Raw genomic sequence first — 8,044 nt, forward strand, 5'->3', positions numbered from 1 at the left:
GAAAGTAAAAAACTAGAGTTAATCCAATCTTCTTGCCTTGTTTTCTTATTGCCAAAAACTATAATCCAGTGCTTTTCAAATTGCAGTGTTGTACTTCAAATACAGATAATGGAATCAACTTAATGGCAAATGACCAGAATATTGTAGAATAGCATAGCATAGGGCTGGACAGAAAGACAAATTTCATGATGTCAGTGTGAACCACATAAACTAAGGGTATTATTTCATGGAAGTTTTGAGTGTGTTTGTGGCGTGTTATGTGTGTGTGGTCTATCTGCCTGTCTTCTATCAATCACCCATCTAACTAACCAGATCATAACATAGAATGCATTTCTTCCTGTGGAATGCAGTAGGTAGGAAACAAAACAAAACCCAAAACAAAACCTTTAAGATACAGTGAGTTAACAGTGAGACTTTCAAGCATACTCTTAATTTTTTAGAAGATGAAAATTAATTCTACATAGCACTTGGAAAGATTAAATAGTCCTACTAAGAAATCAAATTTGCTTTCCACATTTAATGATTGTATACCAATATGTTTCTAAAGCCTTTGCTCATGAAAGCAAATAAATAAAAATATTTACAGCCCTAACAATAAGTGCCCATGATTTGAATATTCTTAATCAGGTACTGTAAACTCAGAGCCTCAGAGGCAGGCCACATAGCTGGCTGTGGAACAATACAAATAGCACATTTTATCAAATATATTAACCAAATTTATCTTATACGAGCTGGAGGGGAAGCAATAACAGAATTGAATGTCATTCAGAAAGCAGGACAATAATCTGCAAAGATTCAGAAAAACTAAGCTAAGATTCCAAGAGTCAAAGGTTTACTTGGAGGGCTAAGTTATTATATAACTTACTGGATGGAAGACATATAGTAATGTATTAAGTCATTTTTGTCATCAAATGATAGCCTGGAAGAGGGAGGAATGTTGTTATAGGCAATATTAGACAAAGCTGAATTTGAAGTAAATAGTCATCTATTTATGGAATAATACCCTAGTGACTTAGAAGAGCTCTGGTTTCCACGATCCCCAACTCACTTGCCTAGAATGGAAGAACCATTCTATGACTGCAAAGAAATGTTACAGCTTTGTGATCACCAGGCATAGAAAATGGTATGTTGCACCTGCCTAAAATTCTAGGAAACTTTATATAAGTACAAATCAAGATATGTGTCCTTGAGAAAAGATTAATAGATATTTTTATTGCTATTGTGATAAGTGATGGTTCTGAAGCCTGAGACTTTAGCAATCAATATGGAGGTGGGTTAGAGGGACAGGGGACAGGAAGATTATTGTAGATAAATAGGTCAGCATGTGCAAATGCCCAGAAATTAGGAAGAGTGAGGCACATAAGGCACTTCAAGAGAGTCTATATGGCTGAAGAAGGAAGAGGTAGAGACTGGTGGCAGGTGAGCCTAGAGAGGTGATGCACATAAGCCCTCTAGATTTTATCCCAAGCACAAGAGAGAACTAATGAAGGGTATACAGCAGAGGAGTTTTGCAATCATGTATTACCTCTAAAATATCACTCTAGCTGCAATGTGAATAAAGAAGTTGAGAGAGACAGGAATGGAGGCACAGACCTTTCAGGAAGCTATTACAACGGACGGAGGAGCCTGGTAGGCTGCAGTCCATGGGGTTGCTAGGAGTAGGACACGACTGAGCAACTTCACTTTCCCTTTCACTTTCATGCATTGGAGAAGGAAATGGCAACCCACTCCAGTGTTCTTGCCTGAAGAATCCCAGGGACAGTGGAACCTGGTGGGCTGCCGTCCATGGGGTCACACAGAGTCGGACACGACTGAAGTGACTTAGCAGCAGCAGCAGCAGGGGAGGATTGGTGGTGAGCTGAACTAGGAAAGACATTTGGATGGACAGAGGAATAGAGAGAGAGATGTTAACAGGTTGAATTAGCAGAACTCGGTGACCTAGTGAGATCTAGAAGTATAAGTAAACAAGATGAGTCAGGGATGACACCCAGCTTCCTTTTTATTTTTCAAACTGAAGTATAATTATTTTACAACGTTGTGTTAGTTGCAGGTATATGGTACCTGTGTATACACACACACACACACACACACATACTTGGGTCTTCCCTGGTACCTCAGATGGTAAAGAATCTGCCTGCAATGCAGGAGACCCTGGTTTGATCCCTGTGTCAGGAAGATCCCCTGGAGAAGGGAATGGCTAACCACTTCAGTATTCTGGGATTTCCCTGGTGGCTCAGACAGCAAAGAATCCACCTGCAATGTAGGAGACCTGGGTTTGACCCCTGGGTTGGGAAGATCCCCTGGAGAAGTGACTGGAATACCCACTCCAATATTCTTGCCTGAAGAATTGCATGGGCATATGTATATGTATGTGTGTGTGTATTGGGGAAGGAAATGGCAACCCACTCCAGTATTCTTAACTGGAAAATTCCATGGACAGAGGAGCCTGGCAGGCCATAGTCCATGGAATCATAGAGTTGAACATGACTGAGTGAATAACACTTTCATTTTCATACACAAACATATATACATTTTTGTTTAGTTGCTAAGTCGTGTCTGACTTTGCAACTCCATGGACTGTATCCCACTAGGCTCCTCTGTCCATGGAATTTCCCAGGTAAGAATACTGGAGTGGGTTGCCATTTCCTTCTCCAATACATACACACATACATGTACATACATATATATGTATGCTTTTCAGATTCTTTTCCCTTATAAGTTATTACAAAACATTGAGTGTAGTTCCCTGTGCTATACAGTAGGTCTTTGTTGGTTATCCATTTTGTACATAGTACTGTGTATATGTTAATCCCAAACTTCTAAGTTATCCTTCTCCCCATCACTTCCCCTTTGGTAACCGTAATTTTGTTTTCCATGTCTATGGGTCTATTTCTGTTTTGTAAATAATTTCATTTGTATTTTTTTTTTCAAATTCCACATATAAATGATATCATGTGGTATTTGTCTTTCTCTGTCTGACTTAACTTCACTTAGTATGATAATTGCTAGGTCTATCCATGTTGCTGCAAATGGCATTATTTCATCTTTCATGGTTGAGCCATATTCCATTGTGTGTGTGTGTGTGTGTGTGTGTATTCACACACCACATCTTTGTCCATTCATCTGTCGATGGACATTGAGGTTATTTCCAGCTTTCTTACTGGGGCAATTACATTATAAAGTGGCGTCAATCATAGAGAAAAGAAACTCAGGAGGAGGAGATTTTGGATGAGAGGCAATGCATTCAGTTTGGGATGTTTCTGAAAGGTTGTTTCTGAGCTATGAAAGACACCAGGATTCTTTGCCTCTGGAGGAGAGAAATTCAATCCTGGGCCAGTGATGAGGCTTGCTTGCTCAGAGCTTTTGTGTAATAAAGTTTAATTAGGATATAAAAGAGATGGAGAAATCTTCTGACATAGACATCAGAAGGGGGCAGAAAGAATGCCCCCTTGCTAGTTTTTAGCAAGAAGCTATATACCTAATGGCAGGCTGCTGAAAGGAAATGTCTAAAAACCCAGAGAGTGGTACCAGGCCCCTCACCCACAACATGCATTTTGAGATAACATTGGCACAAGCTGAGTCATCCCAGGCCATAAAACCATTGACATGAATCTTGAAGAAAGGCAAATTTCCAACCAAATATGAGGTCTCATTAACATAGCTTAAGAGAACATTTCCACGAGTAAAACATACTGGGTTTTTGAGCCATTATTGGTTCTGAGTCTTAGGTGAACCAAAGACAGAGTCTAGGGTAAGTACATAGTTCATTAACATATCTTAAAAAAACATTTCCATAAGAAAAATGCATTAGTTAGCTCAAGGTTTGAGAAAAGTTAAATTCAGGTGGAACCTGAATTGTTTTTGGCAGGGCAACACAGAATTTTAAAAGAAACCTCCTTTTAATTTTGTATAGAGAATGGGGACAAAATCTGACACTTGTAGTTTGTTTCCTCCTGCTGCTTAAGAGAAAGATAAAAAAACATCTGACACTTGCAGCCTATTTCCTCTGTTTGGAGACCCCTAGCCTTCCTGCCTGTTACCCTCTCATTACCTCATAAAAGGGAGAAGAGAAGGAAAAGGCTTAGCAATATCTTATGACGGCAATGTATTTGAGTCTCTGTAAATTTAGTTGAATGTTCTCATATTCTGTGATATCTACCCTTAGGTAGAACTGTCCCTTAATCTTTGGGTTCATGTATCCACTCTTGCTACAAGCCAGTTGTTAAATGAATGAATGCTATCTGGGTAAAATAAGTAATAATAACAATGCCTTTTGAACAATATTCAAAACTAATTACATATGATATGTTGTTAATATTTCTGAGAGGGAACCAGGGATATTAGATACATTTCATGGATGAAAGAATCTAGTAAATGGCCCAAGAACAAACTCACGGAAACACTAGGACAAGCTGCTACCCCATGTAGTCCTCTGGATAGACTGAATAAAAATTCTCCCAGGGTCCTTCCTGCAGTAAACAGTGAAAGAAAGCGTTGAAGTACACTGTACTCTCACAATATTAATTACTTGTCACCAGGTTTCATGTATTATAAATACCAGTATCTCCTGCTTGGAGTTAAAGATAACTTCCTGACATTGTAAGTAGGGGTGGTGCCACATGAGGAGCCAAAAGCCCTTGACTTTGCAAGAACCCATATCTTGTTAAAGTTGGGAGAGAGCTTTCAGGTTGTAACTCACGTTACCCACAAGGTAGCACAGATCTTGTGTGGACAATGGACCTGGACTCACTATGGCATGATATCTAAGAGTTTCAACTAGGCTATCCCAATTCATGGAATACGGGACGAGCAAATACAGAAAAGAGCCATTACTATAGCATGAAATGACTTTTGGGTTTGTAGATGCAGTCAAGGCATTGATCCTCCAGCGTTTCACAGCAACGTACCACTTGGAGCCTAGGAAATAACTGTTACCAGTGAATCCTTTCCCAGTTATGAAATTACACTGAAACTATACTAGGTCTGCAAACACTATCACTATTAAATTCTGACTATTTTCTTCAATCTTTCAGTATGCTTCTTCAAGCTTAGAAGAAGCCTGTTAGATAATATTTACAAATTGTAGACCAAAATGCAAACTTAGCAATACTTTACATCATTACAAAGAGAAAAACCTGTCATTCATTTCAGTCTGTTTGTGGAAGAGGAAAGACCTCCAGGAATTATGAGAATTAATTGTCTGTTTAGAGTTGACATTGCACTCATCTCACACGCTAATAAAGTAATGCTCAAAATTCTCCAAGCCAGGCTTCAGCAATATGTGAACCTTGAACTTCCAGATGTTCAAGCTGGTTTTAGAAAAGGCAGAGGAACCAGAGATCAAATTGCCAACATCCACTGGATCATTGAAAAAGTAAGAGAGTTCCAGAAAAACATCTATTTCTGCTTTATTGACTATGCCAAAGCCTTTAACTGTGTGGATCACAATAAACTGTGGAAATTCTTCAAGAGATGGGAATACCAGACCACCTGACATGCTTCTTGAGAAATCTGTATGCAGGTCAGGAAGCAACAGTTAGAACTGGACATGGAACAACAGACTGGTTCCAAATAGGAAAAGGAGTATGTCAAGGCTGTATATTGTCACCCTGCTTATTTAACTTATATGCAGAGTACATCATGAGAAACTCTGGGCTGCAAGAAGCACAAGCTGGAATCAAGATCGCCGGAAGAAATATCAATAACCTCAGATATGCAGATGACACCACCCTTATGGCAGAAAGTGAAGAGGAACTAAAAAGCCTCTTGATGAAAGTGAAAGTGGAGAGTGAAAAAGTTGGCTTAAAGCTCAATATTCAGAAGATGAAGATCATGGCATCTGGTCCCATCACTTCATGGGAAATAGATGGGCAAACTGTGGAAACAGCGTCAGACTATTTTTTTTGGCTCCAAAATCACTGCAGATGGTGACTGTAGCCATGAAATTAAAAGACACTTCCTAATACAATTATGTAAAGTTTAAAAATAAAATAAAATTAAAAAAAAAAAGACGCTTCCTCCTTGGAAGGAAAGTTATGACCAACCTAGATAGCATATTGAAAAGCAGAGACATTAGTTTGCCAACAAAGGTCCATCTAGTCAAGGCTATGGTTTTTCCAGTGGTCATGTATGGATGTGAGAGTTGGACTGTGAAGAAAGCTGAGCACTGAAGAATTGATGCTTTAGAACTGTGGTGTTGGAGAAGACTCTTGAGAGTCCCTTGGACTGCAAGGAGATCCAACCAGTCCATTCTGAAGGAGATCAGCCCTGGGTGTTCTTTGGAAGGAATGATGCTAAAGCTGAAACTCCAGTACTTTGGCTACCTCATGAGAAGAGTTGACTCATTGGAAAAGACTCTGATGCTGGGAGGGATTGGGGACAAGAGAAGAAGGGAGTGACAGAGGATGAGATGGCTGGATGGCATCACTGACTCGATGGACATGAGTTTGAGTGAACTCCAGGAGTTGATGATGGACAGGGAGGCCTGGCGTGCTGCGATTCATGGGGTTGCAAAGAGTTGGACACGACTGAGCGACTGACCTGAACTGTACCTTCTTAAGAAGGGTTGAATTGCAAAAAGTCATGTCTAAATCTTGGGTCTTCAGAGCTTTATTCCTTCTAACTATATGCCACTTAAATAAGGAATGTGTTTATCTGAACTCTAAGTATAGGTATTACAGTAGGAATGCTCAGATATGCTGTTGAGCAACTACAGGTAGGTTTTCAGCTGGCTGCCTGGTTGGAGTTAGGATTTTCTTGAACACTCTCTTCTTAACAGCCCTGTTGCCTCCAGATCAATGAGGACTGGGAAACCAAGGCCAGCCCACTACTGATCTAGTACCGGAACCAGGTAATTGAACCAGTATCTTTGAGGGAGTTAGTATCATAGTTTCTCCTGAACTTGAAACTGCCTATCAAATGGCTTCTGACCCTGTATCTAGTTCATCTATAATGATTTATCTGAAATCTAGCAAAGAAAGCATGGTCAATTCAGTTTCTGGCTGAAATTCAGCTAATATCAGAAAGAAAGTGTTAGTCACTCAGTCTTGTCCAACTCTGTGACCCCATGGACTGTAGCCCATCAGGCTCCTCTGTTCATGGAATTTTTCCAGGCAAAAATACTGAAGTGGGTTGCTGTTCCTTTCTCCAGGGAATCTTCCCAACCCTGGGATCCAACCTGGTTCTCCTGCATTGCACTCAAATTCTTTACCCTCTGAGCTACCAGGGAAGCTCCAACATCAGAAGGATGGCAAAGTCCTGCAGGCAAAAGAGGAAACATATAAAGGAGAGGTGAGAGTGGTGACTGTATGCTCATCCAAAGAGCAAGGCATTGAGTCCTGTCTTTACTGAAGACATTTCCTTAATCCCTAAGGGCTGAGAATCAAGACCATTTCCCTGGTTACCAAAATCCATTTACTAGAGCCAAGGGCAGGGAGGATATGAAATAAGATAGCTTAGAGGAGAAAGCCAACTGTGTATGCATGCATGATTGTGTGTGTATGTGTGTGTATGTATGTATCAGTTAAAAGTTAGGACTTTTTTGACTGAAAGCATCAGAAAACTAATTTAAACTTATTTCAGCAACAAAAAATATTCCTGGATATCTCACTGAATCAACAAATCTTTTTATCTCTTTCAGTCTCATTTCCAAAAATACCAGGGAAAGATGAAGATCAATAAACTATTGATATATCCAGCAAGCAGAAGGGCTTTGTAGGTACCACTCGGTGGTAGGCCAGAAGCATGGAGTGGTAGGGAGGCAAACCCTGGGAAAGGGTGCTGGATGGACAATCTAATCAATGTCTACCACAATATTTCATAAAAACTTATTGCAGAGGAAGGTAAACTTCCAAACTCAGTCTATGAGGCCACCATCACCCTAATACCAAAACCTGAGAAAGATGCCACACAAAAAAATAAAACTACAGGCCAATATCACTGATGAACATAGATGCAAAAATCCTTAACAAAATTCTACCAATCAGAATCCAACAACACATTAAAAAGATCATACACCATGACCAAGTGGGCTTTATCCCAGGGA

Source organism: Bubalus bubalis, chromosome 8 (assembly GCF_019923935.1).
Source record: "Bubalus bubalis isolate 160015118507 breed Murrah chromosome 8, NDDB_SH_1, whole genome shotgun sequence".
In the NCBI taxonomy this organism is placed as follows: Eukaryota; Metazoa; Chordata; class Mammalia; order Artiodactyla; family Bovidae; genus Bubalus; species Bubalus bubalis.